The 12,734-nt window shown below is 42.4% G+C and overlaps 1 protein-coding gene across 1 annotated transcript in view; it reads left to right on the top strand.

Moving 5' to 3' along the window:
- LOC113219185 overlaps window positions 1–12,734 on the top strand; it is a 491,184-nt gene that overhangs the window by 325,824 nt on the left and 152,626 nt on the right. The gene's annotated exons all lie outside the window — the stretch shown is intronic.

Below are 12,734 nucleotides of genomic sequence, written 5' to 3'. Positions count from 1 at the left end.
GATTGATTATACATGTGAAGAAAAACTATTCAGAGTATGCATTCGTTCGAGAAATAATCTCGAAACAATATCTCCACCGACTATAACTTCATCCGTTTGATTATACATGGATATTTTCTTCTCGATAAGAATCGAAACCGGTTCAGATACTCTGGTATGAGAGAACGCATTCTAATCCGACACCATGTTTTACACGATATTTTCAACTCGTTCGTTTTCAAAAAAATTTTGAGAAAACTTCGAATCAAAATATATATATATCCAATTTCACAAGGAACCGTCTTTAACAGTTCCAAGAGATCGATAAGAATCCTTCGAAAAAATACCATCGAATAAACGTTGTTCGAAGTAATCCCATCAGATAACCATCTGATAATTCAGTTAGAGCGTAAGGGGAGGGGGAGAGGGATAGGTGTCCCGGCCATAAAAGTTACAATGAAATCCACACGATCTCACGAGCCGAGTCCTCCTCCTCACGAACGACGTCGTTAGACGAAGTCGAAGTTTCTCCTCGACCGAGTTTTCTTACGTCTGCATTTCCCCCCAGATTAGATACAAACGTACAGATCTCATCTTACACGATCGAGGCGTATAAACAGAAACCTCCTCCTCTTCCCCCACGTTCGTTTCATCCTCGTCCACTTGATTGAAATCATCGGGCCGGGCAACAACGCCCACGATCACGGAGTTCCTCGTAAGAGTTCGTGTTGTACAAGTCTTCGTCTCCTTTCGTCTCCATTCGAGTACATGCACGATGCACATCTTCGACGATCCACCAATTATTCCCCGATGGTTGGATTGGAGGCTCGTGTCAATTATCCAGCCTCCTCCACGAGGAGAAATCGTGGAGAGGCTTGGATCGCCATTGATGGACACCGTTTTATTCACCATGGTTATGAACGAAACGGGGATAGAGAGAGAGAGAAAAAATATTATTTCGGGTTATGATTTATGACGGGCACGTGCGCGCCCGTGTAACGAAGTAATCCGTATACCTTTCGTTGAGCGATGCCCAACATCGGATTGTTGGGAAAATCACGAAAATTAGCAATCCGAAAAATTGTTCCGATGGATGCGAAATATTTCCTGTCAAATAAACGAATTCTATTGAAATACGGTTTGCGTTTTAAAACGAGAATATATATAAAAAAAAAAAAAAAAAAAACTGGGCAAAGAGAGAGATTCGTTTGGCTCGATGGGAAGGGGGAGGAGAGGAAAAGCTTTTAAAACGTGCATGTGTGTATGTGTATATATATATATTATTTTTCTCCCCCCTCCATTTTTCCCCTCTCTAGTTAAAGCATCATAAAAGTAATAATTATTTTCAACCGCCGTTGAAAATATCGCTGTTTGCGCTCTCTGTGATTGATGGGATTCCGGTTGACAGATATTCGGGAAATCTATTAAAAAAAGTAAGTCTTGTATATTATCGGGGATGAATATTTTATACCCGAAATAAAAGTAATTTTCCAAATGGAATAATAACACATTCTTCCGTATAAAATATCGTTGTAATCCGTGCCTTCGATATAGATGTACATGTATTTTACACTCCCTTTGGGATCCAAATTTTTATTTCTCTCTCTCTCTCTCTCTCTCTCGTAACTGCTAAAGTAGCAAAAAAAGAAAAATAGAAAGAAAGCAAAAAAAAAAAAAAATACGAAAAAAAATTACCGGTTCCATTAGATAGAAACGAAAATTCGAGCATCAACTCTCTCTTCGAGAGGGGTTGGTAGGCTCGTTCATCCAGCCGAATTTCTCCACCGGTCCCCGAAGAGCAATACGTCGATTCTCTGCGGCGGTTTCATGACTCGTTAGCCCTCCGAAAGGGACATCCTCGTAGGCTGGGATTCGGGGCAAAGTCGGCGGGAGAGGGGGAGGGGGGGGGGGGGGGGACTCGGTTCCCGAATTTGCATGTCTAGTTTGTGTGTGTACACGTGCAATTTGTTACCGCCGCCATTGCCGCAGCTACTGCTGATTGCTGATTATTCACAGACGCTAAAATATACACGGCTGAGCCCGAGCCGCGCGCCGAGTTTATGTACACATGCATGAGGGTTGAAGCGAAGGTAGGTACGAAGCAAAGTACGGAGGAGGATTCATATATCCGCTCGAAACACATCGCCTATGCGCTTCTGGGCCTGTGTGTGTATATATATATATGTGTGTGTGTGTGTGTACATTCCAACGTAGCAGCAGCAGCATTCGCATAATTGCGAGGAAAAAAAGGGAGGGAGGGAGGGATGTGTAGCAGTCCGCATCGGAAACGAGCGGGCCGAAAAGGGTGGAGGAACGTTTGTTTAAAAAATATAATCCGTCACGCGGATCACGGATGACGGATTCCTCGCGAAAAAATTCCCGGATCTCGCGGATCGTTCAATTCATTCTTGTTGCAGATACGTGGCCATCTCTGGATTTATCTATCTCTTCGTTTCGATCGTAACTTTTCAACTTTCCGTAATTACTCTCCCTTACTGGAAAATCTCGTTCCAAATTCGAGTCGAAACCAGAGACTTTTTTCCTAGTTTTGCTCGTAATTCATTAACGAGAAGAAGAAGAAGAAGAAGAGGACGGAGGAAAGAAATGGTAATATCTTCGAAATTATCGATAAAATGGGGAAAGAAAGGAAAGAAGAAGAGGAAGAAGGGGTGCGTATATTACGTCGTTTCCGAGTTCTTCGAGTAGAAATCGGAGTAAACGGAGTAAAACGACACGCGGGAACGAGCGACAAGGGGGGCTCGTCCCGCGTTTTCCAGTGAGAAATTACGATCGTTACCGATAATTAACGCGAAACACTGTGTAGCGGGGGGTGAAGGCGTTGCGTAACCTCGTATAACATAAACGAGATACCCCCGTGGCAATTATCGCTTCTTACGACTATTAATAACAGGATTTTCTTGTGCGAGCAACGATCCCGACCAACCATCCTTCCCTCTTCTTTCTTCTTCTTCTTCCGCCTTTTTTCTCTCCATCTTTCTCGCGGAGGAAGAGGGGCAACCCTTGGGTCGTTGTTTCCTTCGGTGGTTAGAAATTAGCTTACCGTCCACGAGGTCCAATTTGTCATCGATTATTTTACCTTCGAATCTGCTTGACGAATCATCAAGAAGAATATAAAAAAAAGAAAATAATTCTTTCGTTGATTTCTTCTTCGAGACAGAAACGAATTCGAAGAACTCAGCTTTCAGAGTTATAAGAGTATCATAGTTTTTTTCGAATTCTCATCATTTCACCGAAGAAAATCGAAATGATTGAATTTTCCTTTAATCCAAGACCACAGCCTTCTTAACTCGATCGAAAAGAAATTGGATAAACCACGAGTTCTCAACCGTTTCTCTCTCCAGCTTGTTCGAATTGCATTTTAAACTCCCGTTCCGTCTAAACAGCCGCGGCAAAGTTCGCTTCGTAATTCGTTTCGAACGAGAGGGATCTTGAAAATTGCGTCGAAAAAAATCGTGTTTCGAGGAAACGCATCGATATTGTCGATGCCTCCCCTTCGCAAAGAGGAGAGGAACACGGATAAGCCCTCTTGCTCTAACAAGTAATTGAACCGCAGTTGCTCTAATCTCGACTGGACGCCGCGCAGCCAGAGTCTCAAGTGCAAAGTAAAGTAGTTAAGGCAATATCGCCGTTATTCCGTTGAATTTCGTCGAATTACGGAGTACTCGGAAATACGTTTTTAACTAATCGAACGAATTTCTCCGTCGAATCGCTTCGCGTTTTTTAAAAATTAATCGCGATTCGATATTCAATCATTCGTTTCGATCTTTCATTTCCTTTTCGTACTTTTGTTGTATCAGATCACTACTAGGCTCCTTATTTATGTCAATTATTCGTCAGGTATATATTTGTCTTTTTTTCTTTTCAAATATTGAGAGGTTCGAGATGAGATTATATTATATATAATAAAATTTTGTTCACATCGAAGAAAAAGAAAAAAAAATCCTGTCTCTGCTATTTTTAAACGATCGAGCGTGTTAGAAATTCTAGGAGCGAGAAAGGGTTGATGGATATTGGTCTATATATTTTGTCCGTCTTATTCTTATTCCCGGAGAAGAAGTGAAAAAGAAAAAAAATCTTGGGGAACAGCGGAGAGACGATCGTGAATCGTGCTAAGCGACAAAATTGCCTTTCAGACGATACGCCTTCATAACTCTGAGACAAGTTCGAACTCCGGCGAGGAACGAAAATGAGAGTGGCTGACGTCTCGTACATAGCCATAATCCAGATGGAGCCTGGAATAGGAATAAGAAACGGGGAATATCTAGACAAAGGAATAGCGAAGGAACTGTTTTTACAATTTTTCTCTTTCTCCCTTTTTATTTATCCCTCGCGTTTTACTTAAAATAATAATCTTCCTTGTACGAGGAATTCAACTAGAGAAGCGTGTTTAATTAAGAGAAAGTATTATGGAAGATCGAACTCGGTTACAAAGTTACGATATGAAAATTTAAAATGACCTTCTTTTCTCTCTGTTTCAGGTGAGTAAGCAACTTGCTTCTTAGAAGAAGATAGAATGCGCGTGACGATCGAACGAAAGTGAGTTCTTGTAATAATTTCATTAATCGTTACGAGGATCCTCCTAATTTAGAATTTAAGATCTCAACATAAATTCAATATTAATTAACACTAGAAATGATTATCGACTCTAAAAAAAATATATATATTTTCGATCCAACACGAGAGTATCAAAATCGAAGGAAAGAACGAGGCACGTTCCTCCCTCCTTCCATACCGCCGACAAATACTCGACGAACAAGAGGAGGAGGAGGAGGAACAAGAGTCCAAAGAGAGGGGGGAAAGCCATCGACGTTTTTCATCGACTTAACGAAGTCGTAAAATATAGTAGTGTATAAAGTTGGGGCAGTTGTTGTCGTTGTGTAGTAAAGCGCGGGACGAGGCGTGTGTGTACGAAATTGCCGAGCAAACAGAGACAAGAATGCAAGAGGCGCGGACACCGGTGGAATACGTGTGTGTGTGTTCGTAAACACGGGCGTGTGCGCACGTGAGGATCATACACGCACGCGTGGGTAGCGGGAATACGGCGAGATAGAGAGGCGGCAAGCTCGATGCATTATTCAGCTCGGTCAACCCTAACTCACGCAAGACGCGTCCTCATCCACCCTAGGAGGCCACATTTAGAATAAACCACGCTAACTACCGATCCGCGGATGGACGAATAAAGTATCTCAAAGAGAGGGAGAGAGAGAGAGAGAGGTAGAGAGTGTAAGCCACTCTACGGCCATCCTCGATATAAACCCTCTCCCTCCACCCCAAGTTTATCGATGGATCATCCTAACTATGCGCCAACGGATCCTTGGCAACTTCTTGTCAAGAAGTTCTGGGGGATTAGTCTACTTAGGATGTTCGATTTAACGCAACTTTCTCTTTTGTTTGTTCTTCTTTTCCCCTTCCCCAAATGGAAAATAAGATAATCGCGTTCGAGAGGGTAAATACGTGTTTTTCTTCTTCTTGCGTAGTTTATTGGATTTCTTTTTTTTCTTTCTTTCTTTCTTTCTTTTTGAATCAGTTTGAGAGAAATACGAAGCGCGATGATTTGAAAGGATTATGCGAATTATTGATTATATTCAATCTCGAGAATGAGAAAACTTTTTTTTTTTTCTTTGCAAAGTTTATCGTACGATAGGAGTAGATTTTTTAAATTCGAAACGTTATTATTATGAAAAGTATAAAAGTCTCGAATGATACAGAAATGGATGTACACGTGGAGGATATTTATTGCGAGTTTTCCCATAGATGACACGTCGAGTTCACTTGTTCCCAACGAGGCGCGGTATCTTTCCATCTCTCGTGGAGCTGCTTTTAAAGCGAGCCTGCTGCTGCTGCTCTATGAAGAAAATTAAGATCGCGAGCGCACAGAGTATTTCATAAAATGTATTACTTTTCAGAGATGAACTCGCCGCATAAAAATGATAAAAAGTTTGCGCAAATGTTTGTCCTGCCTGATCTTGTTTTTTTTTTTTTACATATACCAGATTTATATTATTCATCCATCGGTCATTTCTGTGAAGCAAAAATTATCGAAACAGTGGCAGAAATTAAAGATCGTCCGAAATAAATCGTCTCAAGAATATCAAGAGAGTGCGATGAAATGCAATGAAATAGATCCAAGATTTTAAGCTCTTAAGATACATATTTTTTATAATTAGGTTACATCACCCAAATATAATATCTTGTAAAATATACAAGATTCGAGTGAATATAAACCTCGAGCAAACATTCAGATTAGATCTTTAGATATATTTTTATTCCAAGACGGGATAAAAATACAAATTTCGAATCGAACAATATTATCCCGTTCCATTCTGGTATCTAATAATAACAAGAACTTGCCAATAGTTTTCGAGAGGCAAAAAAGACACCCCCTTCGTTGTTTATCGTTTACACGGTCGAGCGTGTACACCGTAAGAGGAAGAATGAGGATGTTGGAGACAAGTGGAGAACGGTTTCAGAGAGGGTGGTTTCGCTAGTCGAAGTCTGATTCGAGGGTGGTCAAACGAATCGAAAATGGGTATTTGGTATTCCGAATACGACGGCCTCTCTTTCCTTTTCCTTTTTTTTTTTTTCCTCCCTCTCCTCATCGCACATGCACGTCAACTATCTTCCCGATCGTTCGAGAGATCCTCTCTCCCTCTCTGTGTCTTTCGTCTTCAAAGCGAATAAATATTTGCGACAACGGCTACGAAACCGCGAAACCTCTTCCATAAAGCGAAATAGAATATCACTACTTGCCTGTCCCGTTAAACTCTCGTTTACCCTCTGGAGATCGAAAATCCTCGTCCAGAAAACGTTCGTCGTGAAATTTTGATGCAAGAGCGATCGTTATTTTTTCATTCGTGCACATCGAGTAAATTTTTCCTCTTAATTCAACGTCAATAGAATTATATTATATATTTATTCGAAAAATTGATCGCAACTTATACACTCGATTCGACAGTGCGCCTCACAGTTCACATTTGAATATTCGAATCGTGGAAGACGAAGGAGCAAGGAATACATTCGTATTTCTTTTTTTAATTAGCAGTCCCCTCACGTGAAATTCCTAAAGCAATTTCTTAGCGAGTTAACACAAACAGGAGGACGGGTTTGAGACTTCGATTTAAACCAAACTCGCGGTAAACATTCGAGTTTCCTCAATTTTCCTTTCGCGAAAGTCGTCCTCCTCGCGGCGGAGGTCGCGGCTCCTAGACGAGGAGTCGTTTTCGTCATTCCCCCTCTCCACCTATCCACCTTCTTTCCTTTATCTTTCTACCCTTTCTACTTTTTCCTCCTTTCCTCTTTTCCCTCTTCGTCTTCGCCTCCTCCAAGTATCACAAGTTCGGGCCTTCGATTTGGTGGGCGAATCCGCATCAAACGAACCGATTGCAGAAAACTTGTCGTCGAGAGCCCGACGGGATCCCACTTCCCATCCACCCCACGATCTTCCTCCTCCCTCGCCTGTGTGTTCTCTTTTTACCCCTTCTTCCCCTCCCGATTGTCCTGGTTTTATTCCAGGCCATTGCCCCCGTCGCGTCCTTCCTCGCGACACGCCACGGCTACGAAGAGGGGAAGGCGGCCACGAGACAGGAATCAAAAGATTCTGAAAGGATTGTGGAGGAGGAAGAGAGAGAGAGGCGCCCTTCGATCACCGGTTTGCGGCCGCCCGAGAAATTGCTGTATTCTTCGCGCCTGATGGTAAATGGCCACGGTTTTGTCCATCCGTTTCCTCGTGCCGGCTCCTCTTAGCACGGATTTCTATCGTCTGTTGCCACTCGAGTAGAACGACAATATCCTCGATCAACTTTTAGGCGAAAATTAAATCGTCGATTGATTTAATAAAAATTTATCAATGTTTCGTTGTTGGCGAATAATAAATTTTCAAGATACGGATTCGTGTGACGGATGAAATTTCATTGTTCGAAGGAGGGAGATCGAGATTCTTTGTTTTTTACAGGGATATATACTACAGAGTGCAAAGAAGTGGAAATCTCTGAACTTTCGGGGATCATTAAGGGGAAGAAGAGTGGCAACTCGTTCGAAAGTTTTATCAGTTTATTCGGGGTAATCTCCCCGGCGTTGAATTAATGAACGTCTCGTGGCTCCTTGTTGTTTTGTCACGTGATTTCCCTTCGGAAGAAGGCGAGCTCTAACGAGAAACAACACGTTTCCCGTGCCAACGTAATTTGGAAAGCAATAAGAAACGGTCTCCTTTATTTTACCCTTTAACTCGCCGATAAATCCTCTCGCTGCGGCGCGCACAAAACTTTACGAGGGTGCCCGTGTGAATAATTGAATTATATACCCGTATTCAGTCGGTTTTAAATTGCCGCCTACTGTATATTGTTGCGAGATAAATTAGACACGCCGCCATAGTTCCCCCCCTATCCACCTTTGAAATTACCAACCTTTCGTAACGAAACCGCGCTCGCGATAATGGGTATAAAATGTCACTTTCACATTTGTCACCAACCTTAAAATCAAGGTTTATGGGCCGTATTCCGCCCCCCGTGCTTCGATAAAGAATTTTTAACAAGCTTCGTAATTGTTTCGTTATTATGAAACTGTACGTTAATTAAAAGTTATTACGATACGGGAAGAAGGCACGTGTATGACGTGCTCTGATATATGATAAAGTGATACTCGAAATATATCACGTCTTCCTTCTACCGCTTCACCTCTTCCGTCAATCATAATTCCATTCAACCTTTCCATCCTCTGTGACTTATTATATGGTATTATATTCTTGGTCGAATATTACGATTCCAATTCTGATCGAACGTGATTCTTTCTTCGGAATCGATAATTAAATTAATTAAATTACTTTCTTCCTCTTCGATCGTAAAATTCACGAGTAAAATAATCCTGTTGCCGGGTTGAACAAAATGATAATTCGATGATTTTCTTTTTTTTTGAAAGTGATCGATCTCGAAGAGAATTCGAGAGACAAAAAGGGACAATTTTTCGAAAAAGTTTCCCCGAATCCGCGCCTCGAATATTTCAAAGAGAGGAGGAGGAAGGAAGGAAAGGAAGAGGCGGTGGTAGCTCCGTGGCTTTCGTCCTTCAGAAGCTTCACGGGGCCCGTTGTTGCCGATAACATCCTAACATCCTTCAAATCCAACGAGGTGTACACACACATAGATATATACGCACACGAAACACGGGTGAAAGGGGGAACACATCGACTCTCGGGTCCCGCGCACACCGATGCACATCTCAAGCCGTGCCCATCCATCTTATACACGCGCCTCTGAAGAAGTTTTATTCTGTACGTTTCCAACCCTCCAGCCCATCTTCCTTTGCGCGATAACGTCAGCCTCCGCAACTGATTGTGAGAGAAGGATGTCGCGCCCTATACGAAATTTCCTTCTACGTTTCGTTCAGGATCATTCGAGACAACTTAAATCTTCGGCATCTTCCTCTCCAGTTCACACCAATGCCCCTTTATTACATCATTTTCTTCCTTTCCAATCTCTTTTCCTTTTTTTTCCCTTTCTTTCTCTTTTTCTTTTTTATTTCCCGATAACACTGATCGTCTCCTCTCTTTCTCTTTCTCTCCACGCTTTTCGTTCCTCTCCGCTTTTCATTGTTTTTTTCGAAGAGTCGAAGAAAAAGTTCTCTCTTATTCCTCATTGAATAATTCAATTTCTTTTCATTTTTTTTTTTCTTTTCTTTTAACTCGAATAGAGAAAATAAGAGAAATTGGAATAGTCTCCCTCCTCCGAGGGGATGATCGATGCACGAATGAATGTGCATGTATGGAAATGCACGGAGGACTATGGAAGTCGTCACCGTTCCAGGAAAAACCCTTCCGTATTTACATATTCGTAGATTGCTTCACTTAAAATCTGAGCACGATACAAAAGCACGATAGGATAATGGTTCTTACATATGTAAATCGAAATCAAATTACCTCGCTGGGGAGGAAGACGCGCTCGAATGGAACGTTGAATGACGGAACAAAGGTGCGTGCACAAAAGAAAAAAGAAAAAAAAGATTACAATGCTACGAGACAAGGAAAGAAGAGAAAAATCGATCGAATCGATATTTCAGGAAAGGAACACTTTTTCACGATTCGCTCTTTTCCGATTTCGCATCGACTCGCTCGCTTTCCCTTTCATACAAGGAACAATCATATAAATATCGGCACACCTCCTCATTCTTGCAGAGATCATCCTCCATTCTTCCTCGATAACACGATATATTCAGAGGGAGGAAAGAGGGAAAAGGAAAGGAATAGAAGTCTCAAAGCCTCTGCTGCTCTTCCCCTTCCTCTCTCTCTTTCTCTTCGCCAAACGAACTATCCAAGTCCCTCCTCTCTATTTCTCCATTCTTTCCTCGACTGCATTTGTTCCTTATTAGATATTCCGTTTTATTGAACGAGAAGCCTAGAAGAAGCCTTCCTCCCCTCCTTCCTTCCTTCCTGACGCCCTTTCTTGCATCTTCTTTTGCTTTGCCCTGGCTACACACGAGGATATATTCCCCCCTCCGTCTCCTTTGCCCTCCACTCCTTCCTCGAACGCGCGCCTCTCGTCCGCGACATCATTTTATTCCGCGTCTCGAATTTCAAACGTTATTATTCACCCTTCCGCGAGCCCCCCTCCGCGAATCTTAGATCTTTCTCGTCGAGCATTTCCGGTTAGGTGCGCACCCGGAACCCATCCGTCCTCCCTCTTCCTCCTCTTCCGTTCGAGATGTTCGTTGGAAATGTTTCGCCTGTACGCCTCCTGTCGATTCCATTTCGCCTCTTGCTCTCCTTCCGTTTCGCCTTCTTCCCTTGTTCACGCATATCGGCCGGGGTGGGCGAAATTTCTTTGTACGTTCAATCGAAGGAGAAGGGAGGAGGGAGAGATCAGAAGTGTATTTTGACGAGGAGACAAAGCCACTGAGGTTTTAGTCCGATCTGCAAGAAGATTAATATGGACGGAGAATTGTGGAAAGAAATATTTAATAGAGAAGAAAAAAATATTGAAGAGAAAATTTCTCGAAAAAGTAATAGCACGTGATTTTCACGTTACATTGGACGAACGAGAAAATCTGCGAGTATAATATAATGTCGATCACAAAGGTGTAGAAATTAAAGCGTAATATCGTAGCATTGGAAAATATAGGACATAGTTGCTTTTTTTTCTACTTGGGACAAAAAGGTAAAAAAGAAGGAGTAAAGAAAAGGGAAAAAAAAGAGGAGAAGAAAAAAACCGACATCCTTCCTGTAATTCGAAACGATAGAACACTTTTAAAACGTAGTTACCAGCAACAATCTCCGATAAAATGTTTCTAAAGCTTTCTCTCTCTCTCGTTACTTAAGCTGTATAACGATATTGAGTGTCGCTGGCATGTTCTATGCTCTTTCTCACGTAATAAAACAATTTCATTCACGTTCAAATGAAATACCACAAACCGGGAGGAGAAAGGATCGATATCGGTATGATATTTTATACCGTGAAAGCTTCCGAGGATAGCACGCGCACACACACACATATATATAGTTGTTTCTAAATCGTGTCAATATTTTCGAATAATTTTTACCTACGGCTAAACGACACGCGTGTCACGTGATGAATGAAATGCACTTGTCGAATCGTGAACTGACATTCGAATAAAACGTCATTTATACGTTCCGAGATATTTCCATAGGTATCAAGAAGACTATTTCGAGCACGATGCTATAAAAATTCAACCCTTTCTCTACCTAATTCCTATTCCTGTCAAAACGGACGAGTGGAAAAAAATCGTACACGAATAATCGTAATTCTATATCCCTCTTCCTAAAATATTTTCCTTCGATGGCTCTGATCGCGCGAAATTGGTCGTACGTACCACTCCCTTTTCCCTCCTTGATCCAGGCAATCATCGTTCTCGAGCCATCATCCAGGAATGACCCAACCCAAGCCTTTACTCGTCGCGGCATTTTGTCCATTTCCCTTGCCTTTTCACCTTCGATACGAGGATTCCCCTCCTCAGTCGTCAATCTTCCCTCTCGTATCTCCCTCTTATTCCCTCTCCTCCCCCTTCGCCTCTCTTTCCACTTCCATTCCACCGGCTCTATTCCTTCTTTTCCTTTCCCTCTCGTCCCTCTCACCTGAACGACCGATTATGTCAGTCGAAGTTAAAGCCAGCGTTTGTTTATCTGATCCCACGTTATAAGTACAGACAGACAGGCTACCGGTGGCTCCTTGGGGCGGCTACTACCTTCTTGCGTATTCGAGCGAGGAGGGACGGAGATGGAGAAAGCGAGATAAGAAGCGGAGCACGAGGAGAGAGGACAAAGAGAGAGAGAGAAAGAAAAAGAAAGGGAACGTGGAAGCGTGCTCCGTTCTGTCGCTCGAGGCGAGGACGAAGGAGATTCTCTCCGTTCGGAAAACAGTTTAGTTACGATGAATGGACCGAATGAATCACGCGAACCAATTAAGGATTACAGTAGACGATGCTCCGCCAACGGTATCAAGAGATAGACCGAGTCCTCAGAAGGAGTCCCTGCTTCTTCTTCACGCTTGCTTAACCCTATCCGCTTTCGCGCTTAATTGGAACTCGCTAAATATATACTTTCCCGATCGGATGTTCCGTAGATTTTGCTCGTAAGACGGTGTAGCCTGAATCGCGAGAGTTGACTGTGTCCATTCACCGTGTCACGTTCAAGAAAGGGGGAAATGGGGAACGTACGGTGACTTGGCAGTTGTTCTTCCTGAAAGAAGAGGCACGAGATTTATTTTTTCGTTGATCGAAAGAATTTAATATGT

The sequence above is a fragment of the Apis mellifera genome, linkage group LG1 (genome assembly GCF_003254395.2).
Source record: "Apis mellifera strain DH4 linkage group LG1, Amel_HAv3.1, whole genome shotgun sequence".
Taxonomy (NCBI): Eukaryota; Metazoa; Arthropoda; class Insecta; order Hymenoptera; family Apidae; genus Apis; species Apis mellifera.
Note: the sequence above shows the minus strand (reverse complement) of the source record. Positions and strands in the feature narration are given on the sequence as shown.